At 38.7% G+C, this 16,294-nt stretch overlaps 1 long non-coding RNA gene across 1 annotated transcript; it reads left to right on the top strand.

Moving 5' to 3' along the window:
• Positions 1 to 3,167: 3,167 nt before the first annotated feature.
• On the top strand, positions 3,168 to 15,504 carry LOC116043861. The gene is made up of 3 exons (XR_004103562.2): positions 3,168 to 3,293; positions 14,750 to 14,848; positions 15,481 to 15,504. It is a non-coding gene; the product is annotated as an uncharacterized LOC116043861 (long non-coding RNA).
• Positions 15,505 to 16,294: the final 790 nt, after the last annotated feature.

Below are 16,294 nucleotides of genomic sequence, written 5' to 3'. Positions count from 1 at the left end.
AAACACTTCCTTATAATTGGCCAGAGTATTCGCCTTCACAGTTGATTCAGTTGAAATAAATCCTGAAATGTTTAATGATCCAACTCATCCACACTTGAAATGGGGATGAGCTTTACAAAGCAGTATAATTCATTATGTCCTGTAAAATAAAATAAAGACTGTATAGTGTTCTTGTGGGATGCTACATTGGTCATAACACTGTTTGCTTGCAGTGTGGAAGCTTGTTCAATTAGTTGGAGCTGCTGTCACTGATGAAAAGCTTTCTCTTGTGTCTAGACAGCCAGAAAGGGAGCAAAGAAAAAGAAGAAAATAAAACACATTAAAAATCAACCTGTAATTGCTCACAAATGTGCACCAGTATTAAATATGAACTGCTACTGATTTAATCTTCAGTGGATTCTACAGGGTGTATGTATTGTATTGTAATTCAAAGGGTCATGTGCAGAAAACAAAATAAATTTCTCTCTAAAGGTGAAAATGTCCATGGCATCTTCCATACTCATTTCTTATAAACTTTGCAACATTGTCTGTTGTTAGCTACATTTACAGCTGCATTAGCACTCTCAAAGGAAAGGTAACAGAATGCACTGGAAAAAAAAATCCTTCTAAGATTTTATTGTAGATAATCACTGAATCTACACTGATAGTGTATTACACATTAGAAAATAAATAAATAAACATCATGCAGCAGCATGATATCTTAAATCTTTTCATTACAAACGTAGTAGCTGAATCATTTTCTGATATAGTGCTTGGGGGTAAAATTAAAGTCAAAGGCAATCTGGTCAGTTAATTCAGATTTAAGCTGCACAAAATGGGATGTATACCTACAATTTCACAGGTTCTTTAAAAGGCTCCTGCCAGATTTTATTGTGCATTTTATGTTATCACTGGATAACTTATAAAGCATTAGAGGTTTGCTTCAGTATAAATAACAGCATCACGTAAGCAACGACATGAAATGAGGGTAGATCAGAGGTAAAGCTTTGATTCCCGCAGCCTGTTCTATCTGGTCAAAAGAAGTCAGAAGCATGTGAGTGCAACATCTGTAGTTTGCGAGATAATTATCAGTATAATTGGATAAAAATGTCAATCAAATCTGTAGTGTAAAAAGTAAACCATGCTGTATAAATGTCATTTTAGGCTGCCAGACATCTCTATAAAGATAACAGAAAATACTTTCTGAGGGTGGACTGACCTCATTTCAAGTAAAAATGACAAGAGAAGCAATCTGCCTCTCTCATCCATGGCATGATGACGGCGGCGTTGGCAGAGTGGACAGAAACATGTGAAACTGATGTTATCTTAAGCAGACTGAGAAGGGAGGCAGATGCGAGAAAAAAATGTATGTGAGGGTGAAGAAAAGTAAGCACAATCCACTGGTGCTTGTAATTAAAAGCCAGGGAGTCATGTAGACTGGCAGATATTGTCCACCTATATTTGCATGTGCCCAGCGTGGCGCTGTCACTGTGATTCAACAGCAGAGCTCGAAGGTTGATTAAAAGAGCCACCGTCTCCTTGCTGACTCTGCCAGGCTCCAATGAGAGGACACATCATTTAAGTGACACCTGTTCATTTCTATTTGTGAGCCCTTCACAGGGCGCCGGGACCGCAGTACTGAGGTTCAGCAGTGGCAGTGAACATACAGCTGTAGAGCATGAGCGGGATCATTTTTAATGTTCAGTGGCATCTTCAGGATGCAGCCATGCAAAATGATGGCATAGGTGCTGCGGACAGTCGAATGTACTGGTTGGACAGCATGACTCACCTGTGCTCACATAGACACAGTTTGAACTCTTTTATATGATTTCTGGAAACCAGAAAATTGCTACATGCACCTGATTTCATTACAAAACACACTCATGTTTCACAAATTAACTTTAATAATAATATTAAATATAAATACATTTATTGCTGAAATATTGCCACCAATGATGTTTATATTTTATCATCTTAGGGCTTTAGAACATTGTGAGTGCAAAGTCTCTGAAAGAAACACGATGAATCAAGCATCCATGTCTGAGGGTGATCATACTCACACCTGACATCACAGACTGTCAGCTATAATCTCCATGGTGTCATTGAATTGTCTTCACTTCAGTGTGTTTTGTCAAAAAGAAACGGGGGATTTTCCATCGTACTCTCACCACAACCTTTTAAAGCTGTCTTTGGGTGACGCTATATCTTGACCTTTTCTTTAACTCTGTAATCTTTTATTGACACAACAGATTGTGCTCTGGAAGACATCTTACTATGGTGCACAAATTGTCAAGTTGCTTCTAAAAATAACCCAGATGTAAAGACACATTATCACCATGCCATGTCCTACTTGATAGCACTCGCAGTCTCGCACGCTACCAGGGAATGTCTGGTGCTGGTAAAGAAAAGCTGGGACTCGTGCTGTACTGTCATGTCTCACCAGTCCCCAGTGTAAAATACTCCACTATAATACTGTGTACAGATTCAGTGACCCAGGCATGACAAAGAGAGGACCAGTGGGAGCCTGTGCCCTACTCACTGCACAACAGGTAATTATCACCACCATCACCCAATAAGTGGTGTATTCAAATGAGGAAAATTTATATGTAGATTAGGTGCTGTGCCTGCCACTACCCCATGCATGCACACATTTGCCATGTGCATAAACAGGAACGGGCATGTATGAATGTCCGTGCACACAATACACACAAGTAGATGCACAGAGATGGGGAATCACACTCACTCTCTCACACACACACACACACACACACACACACACACTCAAAATTAATTTTGACACCAGCAGATTAGGATGCAGAGGACGTCCTGCAGTGCTTTTTATTAACATATGCATCACACCGGGGGTCAGCATTGCTTAGCAGAGCAGCACCAGCACTGCAAAAAGTATTTATCAAATCAACACTGCCATTACTTCCTGTTCTGCCAGTCTGCCTGTTCCTACTCAACACAACAGGGATGCCAATTTAACAGGGGATGTCTTAGTCAAGAGAAGCATCTAACTATTCTGTCAGACCTTCAACTTCAACGCTGCGACAGCATAGTTTATTTATACTGTTCAGATATGACAGCTCTTGTTCTCTGCTCAAGCTGTATAGCCTGAAATCCGTAGTAATACTTAAAAAATACGTAATTACAAAGACTACACACTTCAATGTCGCATGGATGACGTCTCGCTGAAGCCACGAAGTCTGTGTGTATCGTATCTGGGATGTAACATTACTCAAATGAGCAGAGGATCTTGCTTGTTCTTTTGCTTATCTGCTGAAAACACTTCACTGGATAAAACACATCAGGTAAGATATTGTGTTGTGGAACATAGCTAAGCTAGCTAGCTAGCGAGCAAGTTGAGCATCAAGCTAGGTGACGTAAATTGTGTGAGACAAGAGATGTAGTTCACTGAGTGGTTTCACACAAAACTAAGTGGTCATATGACAAACCTACGGCTAACTGAGACTTTCTTCGGTTGAAAAATGATCTTCTAAATTGACGAATATCATATTTGTAATCCATGGCTCAATTCAAATGGGATCAAAAAATTATCTCTCCATTGACTCCAAATCTGACATTTTGTCATTATAAATGCTTATCATAATGAAGCTAAATCAAAGCTTGACCTCACCAGAGACTGTGGGCTATGCAATGTTTTCTATGAATCAGTGGTGCTCTGTTCAAAACAGCTATAATCAAGGTTTTTATAATATCAATGCATCAGATGAAAGGGGTCACACGTAGTGATAAACCTACAGAATATTATCACCAACATAATAAACTCTGTAAACAGAAATCTGCATATGAATGCAGAAGTTGTTGGCAACGGGACAATATTTTGGTATCCAAGGCGTTCTGGTTTCCGTTTGTAGTCCGTTTGTAGTCCGAGTAGTATTAACCAATCACCTTTGAGCGGGCTTTGGTTGCATGCAGGTAAACAGTCCGTATGGAGAGCAAAAGAGCATTGGCCGAAATGTAATCTAGGAACCCATGGGCTATCATCTGATGATGATTTAGCTTTTTATTAGATTTTTATTTAATTTATCTGCATTCATATGGGCTATATGAATATATCTGTAAATACTATAGAGATGTCGTCTCTCAACTCCAACACCATTCTCACGTCTCAAGTTGCTAATTAGACCCAGCGCATGGAAGAGAAAGTCTTGGCCCAGTTATCCACTGGCTACACCGGAACCCCCAAGATATTGGCTGTTGCCCCCAGATGCTAAATCGTCATCAGACCATGGGTTCCGAGATTGCCAACAATGACAGTGTAGTATGTGACCATTCTATAACTTTCTATAAACTTTGTCCTAAAGGTTTGTTATAAGGGAGTCCTATGAACTTTACTCTACATTCACTGAGAACATCTGGAAATTGTTAACATGAGTAGAGGTCCCCCCAAGACAGAAGAGACCTTTTTTGGAGTTGTGCCAGATAACAGGCATTGAATGGTCAGTTATCCGATCCAATGGTATACTTACAAATCACGTCCTATGCTAATTCAATGCCTTGAGATATAAGTTTTGTCCACACAAAGAAAAGGCAGAGCGGCAAATTTTGAGGTTTGGGTTGGTCGTTCTCCAAGCTCTCTGCAGGAGTTTGTAAAATTGATGCTGAATCTTTGCTTGTAATAAACCTTTTTATAATCAAGAACAGTGTCGGCGGATTCCTCTTCATACAGCATCACAGCATTACTATTTAAGGCACCACAATTTTGGCGACGAGGATGGGATCGATTGCATCTCCCAGGTCATCGTTTCATCATGGGCACCCAGGGACTGACTCCCGCTTCATTGGTCGACTATGAGGTGAGCTTTCTCACAATTTGGGCACTGGTCAGTTCATGTGTGGCTCTGTGTGTGCGTTGAGGGATTGCACCGTGTCGAACCTGTGTGTGTTTTGTGCAGTGATTGCTGTGTGATGGGGGTTCCGTTCTAAATTTATTTGCGTTAAAATCAACGCAGACAGGGGGAAGTGTGAGTTAACACATGAGAAATAAGAGGAATACAAAGCAAATGCTTTAAGGAAGCTAGAGAAATAGAGAAAAAGGAATAAGAGGAGAAAATGAAGCAAAGGCTTAAGGAAGTTAAAGACATAGAGAAAAGGAAAAAGTAAGGGATTAAGGAATATTCACATAGACAATGTGAAAAGGTTTTAAGGAATAGGCAAACTGGATTAAAGAAAACAGTTGATAACCCTGGCCAGGGCAATTCGGCTTGAACAAAAAGGAAACAAGAGAAAATAAAAACAAGAAGTAATAAAGAGAAGATAAAAGGAAATAAAGAGAAGATAAAAGGAATAAAGAGAAAATAACAGGAACAAAGAATAAAGGATAACGCCGTTAATCTGAGAAAGCGCTTTGAAAAAAGGCGATCTCGGGCCGTAATCTTGAACTTTTACTAGATAAAAGTTCAAGTTCTTTTACTAGATAAAAGTTGAAGCCAGTTCAAGGAACTGAAGGAGGCTATAGAATGTTTGCCAAATCGATTCATTGTTGACGAATAGTGTCCGAAGCAGACATCCCATTGGAATTCTATAGCCTACTTAGGTAACAAAATAATAAGGAAAAAGAAAGAAGAAAAGAAAAGAGAACGGCGGAAAAACATGTTTAAATTTAGGAAAGAAATGATAAAGAAAGGAAAAAGGAAAAAGAATACGGCGGAAAGTATTCTTCTTCTTTTTTTTAGGATTATGGATGAATGATGTCGACTTTTGTGTGTATGAGAGAGTGTGTATGAGAGGGTGTGTGTGAGCAGTGGTGTTTCTGCTGTGTGTGAAAAGGCTGTAGGCCTACATACGTGATTTATGATCCTATATTAGATAGATAGATATATATATACATATATGTTTTGGTTGAGAACAGGAGTCTTAGTTATCTGTAAGGAAAGATATTCTGTTCATTATGGCTAAAATATGAGTCTCTTTTTGAAGAGAACGTTTTTAAAGTGTTAAAATGTATGAGCCTTCTTTGGGAGGACTTTTGTTTAATAATCTTATGAGTCTTCTTCGAAGGAGAACGTTTTCAAAAAATTGCTAAAAACTTATGAGCCCCCTTTGGAGGACGTGAAAATAGACTAGACTATAGTAAAATTAGGAAGCTTCATAAGTAGGATCTGTGTTTTATGTGTTGTGTTGGTTTGTTCATTTTGTCCCGGGATATTGTTATTTTATAAATGTGGTCTGGTGAAGGAAAAAACGGAGAGACAGCTGGTCTGTTTGCTGAGATCATTAAGTTTTCTTTGACTTTTTGTGATTGTTTAACTTGTTTTGTGGTAGTGTATTGTTGTTTGCAATATCTGCCGTTTAGAAACAGGTAAGATTACGGGATTCTATGTCGAAGTGGACTTGAATTAGTCTTTAGTTATTCTCCTTGGTTAGTTGTGTGCTTCAATGCTGTGGAGCTCTTCTCCCGACAGAATCACACTGGTGTATGGACTGCGCATGTCTAGGAATTTTAGGAATTCAAGTTTTCACAGAAAGTTTAGGCCACTCCTTGCCTGCACTTAAGGGCAGAGACGGAGCGGCTAAAGGAAAAGAGGGGTTGAGTGCAGTAGAGCTTAGATCGGCCCAAAAAATCAAGCCCGAACCTACCCGAGCCCGAGCACGTTGCGTCCGAGCCCGGCCCGGCCCGACACATTAACTGTAATTATGAGCCCGAGCCCGATTTAAACCCGACAATTTTTTAATACGTGGGCCGTTATAACTGACATTCTCAACTACAATTCAGAGTTGTTTGAACTGCAGAAATCTGTTTAGAATAATACAACAAGGACGAAGCATGTAAGCTGCGCTGTTTGTTTAGAATGGAACGGATCGCAAATGGATCCGAATGAAGAAACGTAAAAAAAAAAAGAAACAATGATGAACAACATATTGTTGTCACTGCCCACGACTTGTTTAAACTGCTTCCATACCTCCGACTTTCCTCCGCACTTGCTCAAAGTTAATTCTCCTGTTTTTCTTTTTTTCTTTACATCTTCAAGCTCCCGGTGTGATGCGTGCGAGAGGAGGAGACTCCGCGCATGAAGTGCTGCATTTTGTAACTGCAACCTAACTTTTGTAGGCTACACATTTGTTACTTTTATATAGCCTATATATATATATATATTTATAATATTTGTGATTATGGCATAGCTTTCTCCCCACCCAAATAGGATAATAAGGTAATGGATAAAAAAATAAATAAATTGCTTGATCAAGGGTCCGGCCCAGGCCCGGCCCAGGCCCGGCCCGGCCCGAGGATGTGGCGGAAAATAACGGGGCTCGGGCCGAGAATCTAAACTCTAGAGTGCAGCTCAGTAAAACATTAAAGTGGCTGTTGCTTGACTATGAAACTATGCGATTAAGATCCATTCAATTTATAAATGAGAGCTGTGTTGACAGATAAAAAAAGAGAGAGAAAATGTCATAAACACCTAGAGAAATGGCATTAGAATTTAAAATGTCCTTCTAATTAGGAAGCCTTAATTATGCTTGCTTCTAAAGCATGAAAAGAAAAATTGGGAGAAAGATTTGAGGATAAAAGTAGGATAAATAAGACTCAGGCCTGAAAGAAAAAGGAAAAAGAGAGATTAATAGCTGGCATAGGTGATTTGCTGGAACTCATATCAGTGATTGATCACCCTGGATTAAGAAAAGTCCAGCCTCTACCTCTATTGAAAGTAAGAGATGAGAGGACTGATTGATGGGCTCCAGGATTGTCACCGCTGCCATTTTAAAATGTTGGACCACTTGTTTTGAGTGGTGAGGCATCTAAAATGATTTTACTTTGAATAAAACAATTCGAAATTTGATAATTCTATAAGGTTTTTGATTTTGTTCTCCACTGTTACCTGTGGTTATGTCATTGCACCAAGGAAATGAGTAGCATTTGTGAAGGTGGAAAACAGAATGAATGAATCCGATTCCTGTGAAGAAACGGCGAGTCAATTCAATCCTAATGAAACAACAGACTGAGTTAATAATGGGTAACAATTGTTACAAAAGATGGTCAGGAAAGCTGAGAGAAGATGTTAAGTGTATGTAGTAGAAAGGGAAAAGAAAGTTTTATGGGACAATGGAAAAAAGGCATGACTTTAAGAGAAAGTTAAGTGTACAATAAGGTACTAAGGTGGTTAAAGACAGAAAGAGAGTGTTGTGAAAGTGACAGAAAGACAAAGAAAGAGATAAATGTACTTTTGAATTAAGATACTGGAGTTCATACTAATATTGTTGTTACAGAGACAACTGTAGCATTGGGGTTACAATCTACAGGAGGGAAGACGTTTAGATGAGAATAGTAAAAACTGCTATACCACAAGCACAAAATTTAGGGAAAAGAGATAAATTATGTAATTTTCAGGAATGACTAATGGTAATTTCCAAGACAAATTGCTTTTGGATATTACTGTAATCTGACATATCATAAAAAATGAATTAGGATTTGTGTAGAACAAACATATGTTTATGGAATATGATGTTTTATTGTTGTTAGACTGTTCAACAAATATATAGGCCTATAAGTCCAGTTGAAATGATTAGCTGTTTAAATACTTAGTTAGTTGACAGGACTATTGTGATCATTTCCAGTTTAAAAATGTGGAATATTTTCTGTGTTGTTACTTTTGATACTTTAAGTACATATTTTATGATACTTTTCTTACTTAGGTAATATTTTTGTAGCAACATTTTGAATCAATGATGTCATAGGTTAGAAGCAAGAAAACTAAAATGAGTATGATTAAAGTATAAGTAATGCTTCTCGGAGGTGTTGTGTTTTGTGTTTATTCAGCGTGCCTCGATGGATGTCAGAGCAGACCTGTCTTACTCCTCTACAAGCTGATTTGGTAGTCAACTTTGGCCCCATCCCCCACATACTTGCACCAGAAACTGCATCTGGAGCTGGAGCAGCAGAGAAGGAGGGGCGACAGATTTACAACTGTCCATGGTTAAGTGACTGAATTGGACACCCAGATGGCTCTCAGGGCATGACCAGAGACTGACATTAAATAAGTAACGTTATACATGCCTACAAAGTACTTTGGTGAAATATTCACAGATGAACTAATAATTGAGAAGCTGAAACAACCATAAAGATGAATCCAAGCTCCAAAAGTAAGAAGAAAACGAAACATCTGGAAACTAAGGGCAGACTGAGGTTTAGCAAGACAAAGGATGATGATGATGATGATGATGATGATCAGAGTGATTCAGAAGAGTGTTATGAAAGTGAAGATGGAGACAGCGATGAAGATTTGGAGAGCAGAGGAGCTACAGGATTTCATCCTGCAGCGTCTAGCATAGAAGAGATTGAAAGAGACATGGAGCGATGTGTGTCATACTTGGAGAAGCTGAAGATACAGAGGGACAAATTGCTGAATAAAGGGTCCCAAAAAGTGAAAGAACAGGACCGAGAAACTCTTAGAAAACTCAATCGAATGCAGCTGGTGGAGAATAAGAAGGTCAAGAAGCAGGTTTTGGTTGTGCAGAATCAATGCCCACCAAATCAACAATTACCGCCACAATTCCAGTCAAGCCAGTTGCTCCAACCACCATTCGTGGTTCCATTTGTTTTATATCCACAGCCAGTTTTTGGACAGATACAGAACTGGAGAGGAAGAGGACGAGGAAGCTTAGGCAGAGGAAGAGGAAGAAGATTTGATTCATACTCAATGCAATCACCACAAGCGTGTTTTAATTGTGGACAGGATGGACACTTTGCCCGTGATTGTAATAGACCAGGAAGAAACTCCAGAGGAAATTACAGAGGAGGATACAGGAGCCTGGAACCAGGATTCGAGAGATACCTAGAAGATCTGAGAGGGGGTGTCATCAGGACCGGAAAGAGATCCAACAATTGAGCTCAAGGACAAGGACAGTCATGAGTTGGTACAGATCTGCACAGATGAGCGTTGACATCAGCAGATTGACCAGAGAAAGAGGGAGGAGTGAGAGAGACCGGATTTGCTCTGACGCATCGACGCATTGACGCAGCAACACATAAAAGGAGGTAATGCACCAACAAACACACAATTTGAAAATACACATACTCTAAAGAAGTAATTATTTTTGCTTTTAAAATAGAGTTACTCCTATGTGAACACACCTATGTGAAGGGTTAAGACATGCATCTAAATTAAGCAACTTGGTATGGAAACCTTCCATTTTGTCAGTACCTGGTGAAATATATTCTGTTAAATTTGTAATGACCTTCCATTTTGCTTCTAACAAGACTAGTGACAAATATGTTACTTTGGTTGGTGTGTCAGGAAATGTTAAAAGAACATTTCACTGTTTTATTTTTGTGGTCTAATGACATAGGCAACTTTTGAAGATGTTTCTATTATTTGAGTGTTGCCCAGATAATTTATTGGGAAGTAATCTCATGTATGAATTTGAATTGGATTGATGTAAAGTTGTTACAAACAGCAGATTGAGAGTGCTGTTCTCAGAATTTTGTTAAAAATAAACTTAGAACAATTGTGTGATTATAAGCTAAATAGCCTGACATTAACTCCCAATCACAGATATATTTTAGTCAAATGAAAAGTTTTGTTTGCATTGGTTAATTTGTTGTTTATAGTGTACCAGTCATTTGTTCATGAGTTCTCTCTAAGTATAGATTCGCGAACGGAAATCAGTTATTATAGCCCAATGATGGACCAGCATCTTTTGTCATTTATATAGCAGTTTAGAAATTTGATTTGAATTTCACTAGTCTGCATAAGTTGCAGTGGTGTTAATGAAGTCTGTAGAGTTAGAAGGTAAAATAACTTACAAAAACTCCAGAGTGAAGCTCTGTAGTTTATTGAATTTTGATAGTGATTACAATTGGAGAGGAACGATTGTTCTGCACATTACATTAGCAAGCAGACTTGGTTTGTCTTGTGTCCAGGATGAAAATGTAAAGATGTTAAATGTGAAGAGTTTAGGATAATTGTCATAGTTCAAGATGGCTAAACTGATGTGTTGAGATGTTAGTTTAAGTATCAGTCTGAATTTCGATGAATGCTTGCTTTGGGCAATTGAGAATTCAGTATTGACTAACACATGCATGGTTATAATTTTATAATGTGGCAAAGTGGCTGCATTGCTTTATGCTAGTATATTGCTCTGTCATGTTACTTTTCAGCCTTTGTATAATTTAAACAGGAATGTCACATAGATGAGGTTGACAGAGTTGGACATGAGGAGATTTATTACACCCACTATCTGGTAACCAAACAGTGAAGAGAGACTTTGTGTGGTACTTTGTAAAAAGCAAGTAATTACATGCTACAAAATGATTGGCTCTTAAAATAAATTTGGTCTTCTCTAATCCCCAATTGGCTACACTAAGACGTGTTAAAAAGGGATGTTTATGATTTGTTTGATTTAATTTGTTGAAGGTGTGATTGATGCATCAGGATAAGAGTTATTTTTTTTTCAGAAATGACATAAATTTTGTCAATGGTCGGCAAAGAGGGAATTGGAAATTGTGTTTAAACTGAGGGTTTGGTTTATTGTATGCTTTTTCACATTTCTTTGGATTTTGTAGGGGTATTTAGTGTCTTCTTATTAATCACGGGGGAAATGGAATGTGATTCATATTATCATATATTATTTTTGATATTAATTTTTATTCTTATTTGATGTTTTTAATTTTCATGTGTTGTTTTGCAAACGATACTGGTCAGTGTTTTCTTCCAGAGCATATGGGGTAATGTGCAGAGGGGATACAGATACAAATATGGACAATATGAGGAACTAGGAGACTTCTGAACCAGGATGGTGTGGATCTGTTCAGATTTCACCACATCAACATTGCTGAGAAGCTGCAATGTAGTGGACTACATTCCTGTGTTTGTCTGATATATATACATGTTTGCATGTGTAACATATACTTTGTATCATGTTCTTGCATCAATTGTTTGAAGAATGATGTTTTTTGTCATGAAGTGAAAATATGAGAACCTCAGATGTTTTTCTTTTTTTTGACGCTTAGGGAAATGGGGTCTAGGAAATAGAAGTCCTTTTTTCAGATCCGAAGGGTCGACCTGCCTGAATTTGGACATTGTTTTGATTTTATTTCATTTTCTGAGGTTTTCACATGTATTTGCTTAAACCATAATTCTACATAAATTGATAAAGATTTATTTTCTAATTGATCTGGAGTACAGTGCGTGGCCGCCTGGGCAGAGGGGCCGTGAGAGATTTTCCTGTCTCAATTGTTTGAAGGATATTTTGGAAAGATAGCTGCCAGACAGGTTTTCACTCTCACACTCCATAAAGTTATTGTATTGTTAAAATCATACTACAAGGAACATGTGTTGGAGAAATTGTTCTTTTGTTGTGATCTTACTCTTCTTGTTTTTCGAGACTTTATTAAGTCTCGAAGGGGGGAAATGTAGTATATGACCATTCTATAACTTTCTATAAACTTTGTCCTAAAGGTTTGTTATAAGGGAGTCCTATGAACTTTACTCTACATTCACTGAGAACATCTGGAAATTGTTAACATGAGTAGAGGTCCCCCCAAGACAGAAGAGACCTTTTTTGGAGTTGTGCCAGATAACAGGCATTGAATGGTCAGTTATCCGATCCAATGGTATACTTACAAATCACGTCCTATGCTAATTCAATGCCTTGAGATATAAGTTTTGTCCACACAAAGAAAAGGCAGAGCGGCAAATTTTGAGGTTTGGGTTGGTCGTTCTCCAAGCTCTCTGCAGGAGTTTGTAAAATTGATGCTGAATCTTTGCTTGTAATAAACCTTTTTATAATCAAGAACAGTGTCGGCGGATTCCTCTTCATACAGCATCACAGCATTACTATTTAAGGCACCACAACAGCATTGGTCGACAGCATAGCTCAAAAGTTTAAGATTACCTATGCTCCCGTTTTCCTAAGAAGCAATCTGATTGAGTGTGTGTGGCTGTTGTCCCTCTGTAGCAAACACAGGAGTAGTGTGATGTATTACTGATGGTTGGGTGTATAAAGTATAAAGTATGTGACTCCTATCACAAGTAAGTGTAAGTTGCTTCTAACCATGATGACTCCTGTCACATTCTGTCTCTATGTCACATTGTAAAGCTCTTTACTGTGCAATGCATTCCCACTGTATTTTTATCCCTCCTCTAAAAGTTCATTTGTATTGTATTGTATTGTATTGTATTTTACTGTATAAATAGTATTGTGTTGTGACTGTTTTTAAGGTACCTGGCTGCGAAAACACCTTGTCTATCCATCCATCCATCCATCCATCCATCCATCCACATTCCCTATTCCCCATTCCCCAGGCCCCTTCTTTGCCCTTTTCCAACCACAGATGCCCCTGGACTTTCCCTCCTTTTCCCAATCACATGACTGCCCCACCCATCTACACACCTGTTCCCACTTCCCTCATTAGCTCTGCAGTTGCCTTGCATTCCCCGCCCACCCCCTCACCTGCATCTCATTGCCTCATCAGCCTCTCAGTTCATATACCAGACCAGTTCCATTCATTTCCTTTCAGACCATTAAAGTAGCTATGCTGCTTTCTTGTTGTGTACTTTTTGCTTTGGCGCTATTGTTACTCTGCCCCTTCATCTGGACCTGCCTGTCTACCTACGTATACCTTCACCTGTCAGTAAGTTTATATACCTTCAAAAAGTCACTGAACTAATTCTGTCTACCTGCTGCATCTGCATTTGGTTGCTATCCCTTTCTAATTTTGTTATGGTATTTTATATTTTGTCCTGGGTATGAGGATGTGTTGTATACAGCATAGTCAAGTACACATGGTGCAGTGATTTTTGGTAATTTTGTGGCCTAAGGCACAGCACCGTTCTGCTGGCAGAAATATAGACATTGCAGACTGCATCTGCTCCAAGGCTTTCATTGCACACCTGGCTGTCTGAGAAGGAGGAATATGTTTTAGAATATCCTCTCCTGAGATGTCTTACCCTTTTCTGCATGCAATACAAATTTATTTAAATCTGAAAAGTGTCTTCTTTAAGCTGTAGGTCCAGGTCAGGAACTGTTGCTGTTATGGTTCTGTGAAGCCTTTGAGACATTGTATGTGATGTTATACAAAGCTTGACTAACTTTTATCTGTCTCCGTATGTGACACGGCAGTGTGAGGTCCGGTTTTAGAAGCAAAAGTGTTGTAACTGGTGTGTGGTCCAGTCAGTCGCAGCTGCTTCTCATCACCTTAATTCCCAGTCCAACAAACAATGAACAAAACACAGCAAATCCACAAAACCATGCAAATAATGTTATTGTTAAAACATGCCACACATCTACCAATGAAACTAAATGCAAAATACATATACTACTTAAACTCAAACTGGACAATTAACCAAAACGTGTAATGTTGGGATCAAAATTAAAAAGCTGCCTAAAGTCACATTCTGCCATGCATTTGCAAAGATGGCTATAGAGAGCCGAAGTCACGCCCTTCTACTTCCGGCCAATGGGACCTATCTTTCGAAAAAATATGAACGAGAGTCAATGGAGAGATAATAATTATTTTTTTATCCCGTTGGAATTGAGCCATGGATTACAAATATGATGTTCGTCAATTCAGAAACATTTTCAACCAAAGAGCGTCTCGGTTTGTTGTTAAACTGTTGAAGAATAAGACTGAAAATACGTAATTACAAAGACTACACACTTCAATGTTGCATGGATGACGTCTCGCTGAAGCTACGATGTCTGTGTGTATCGTATCTGGGATGTAACATTACTCAAATGAGCAGAGGATCTTGCTTGTTCTTTTGCTTATCTGCTAAACACTTCACTGGATAAAACACATCAGGTAAGATAACGTTACATGTGTTGTGGAACAGAGCTAAGCTAGCTAGCAAGTTGAGCATCAAGCTAGGTGACGTAAATTGTGTGAGACAAGAGATGTACCGTGCGTTCATGGACATCGGAAAAACGTTTTTCCGAGTGAAAACGTCACCATTCACGTCCCTTCCTGTCGGAATCAGAGGTGGGAAACTCGGGCTAGATTTTGCTAACCGAGTTTCCCAGTTGGTGACGCGTTGTTGACAACTGACGTTTGATGTAGGCGACTTTGGTTCACTAAACATATTTCAATGACAATAAACTGTTAATTGTGGACAAACGCCTCTGCTGAGAAACATACACAGACATAACATGTTTCAAATTATTCATAAATAGGCCTATGTATAAAAAAACAACACATTATCCATGTCCTTTCCCGTTCGTTGTCCTGCAGATAACACAAGCACCTGATGATGTGCTGTTTGTATGCTCCATAAGGAAACAGCAGCAAATTATTGTGGCCTCCATGTTTTCACCAGGTTTTCGCACACCTGATGCTCTAGGCTACGGCCAACAGTTGGTGGCAGTCATGCAACAAGTTATGCCAAACGCCAGTATAACAGAAGAAGAAGAACGCGCATCATTCCCGACACCATCCATAGACTGACACCATCCTAACCATGTGAACGCTGGTAGTCGGAAAAACAACGTAATCACGGGGGCGGTCCCTGTCATTCCGAGGTGGCATGAACGCGCCAGTAGTTCACTGAGTGGTTTCACACAAAACTAAGTGGTCATATGACAAACCTACGGCTAACAGACTTTCTTCGGTTGAAAAATGATCTTCTAAATTGACGAACGTCATATTTGTAATCCATGGCTCAATTCAAATGGGATCAAAAAATTATCTCTCCATTGACTCTCGTTCATATTTTTTCTGAATTAAGGTCCCATGAGGTCCACTGGAAGGGGCGTGACTTCAGCTCTCTATTGTGGATCATCACTTGCATCTACTTGGTTCAAAATTTGTTTATTAGGATAAACCTCTTGAGATGTATCATCTCGTTTTCGAGGAGGTCCCAACATATAACACAATCATTACATAACAGAAGTAAAAAAACGAACACAAACAAAAAACAAACAACACATGCATACGTTCGATACATTACAACCACCAAATGGCCAAGATGGCCAATAATAAGTAAACAGTAGAGTGAGTGAATTTCTAACTACAGTCAAATATAAACATTAGGTATGAATAGTAGGTATAAGGATTGTCTGCATCTTTAACAAGGGCAGTTTATCTTAAAGTGAGCAGACAGGGCATGTTTAAACAAACCAAGTAAAGAAATGTATCTTATTTCCAATCTGCTGGAGCCTTAAACTTAAAAGCTCTTTTGCCAATTTTTTTTTTTTTTTTTTTAACTTGCGGGACAAAGAAGTAGAGTTGAGTAGAGTGCCGAACTTCATAGTTTGAGGTATAAGGTACAAGGTACTGTTTTAAATAAGGAGGATAATTGAAATAAATACATTTAAATATAAGTTGAAGCAAGTGAGTGTGTCTTCTACTACT

The sequence above is a fragment of the Sander lucioperca genome, chromosome 8, assembly GCF_008315115.2.
Source record: "Sander lucioperca isolate FBNREF2018 chromosome 8, SLUC_FBN_1.2, whole genome shotgun sequence".
In the NCBI taxonomy this organism is placed as follows: Eukaryota; Metazoa; Chordata; class Actinopteri; order Perciformes; family Percidae; genus Sander; species Sander lucioperca.
The sequence above is the reverse complement of the archived record's forward strand: the minus strand, read 5'-3'. Positions and strand labels throughout refer to the sequence as shown.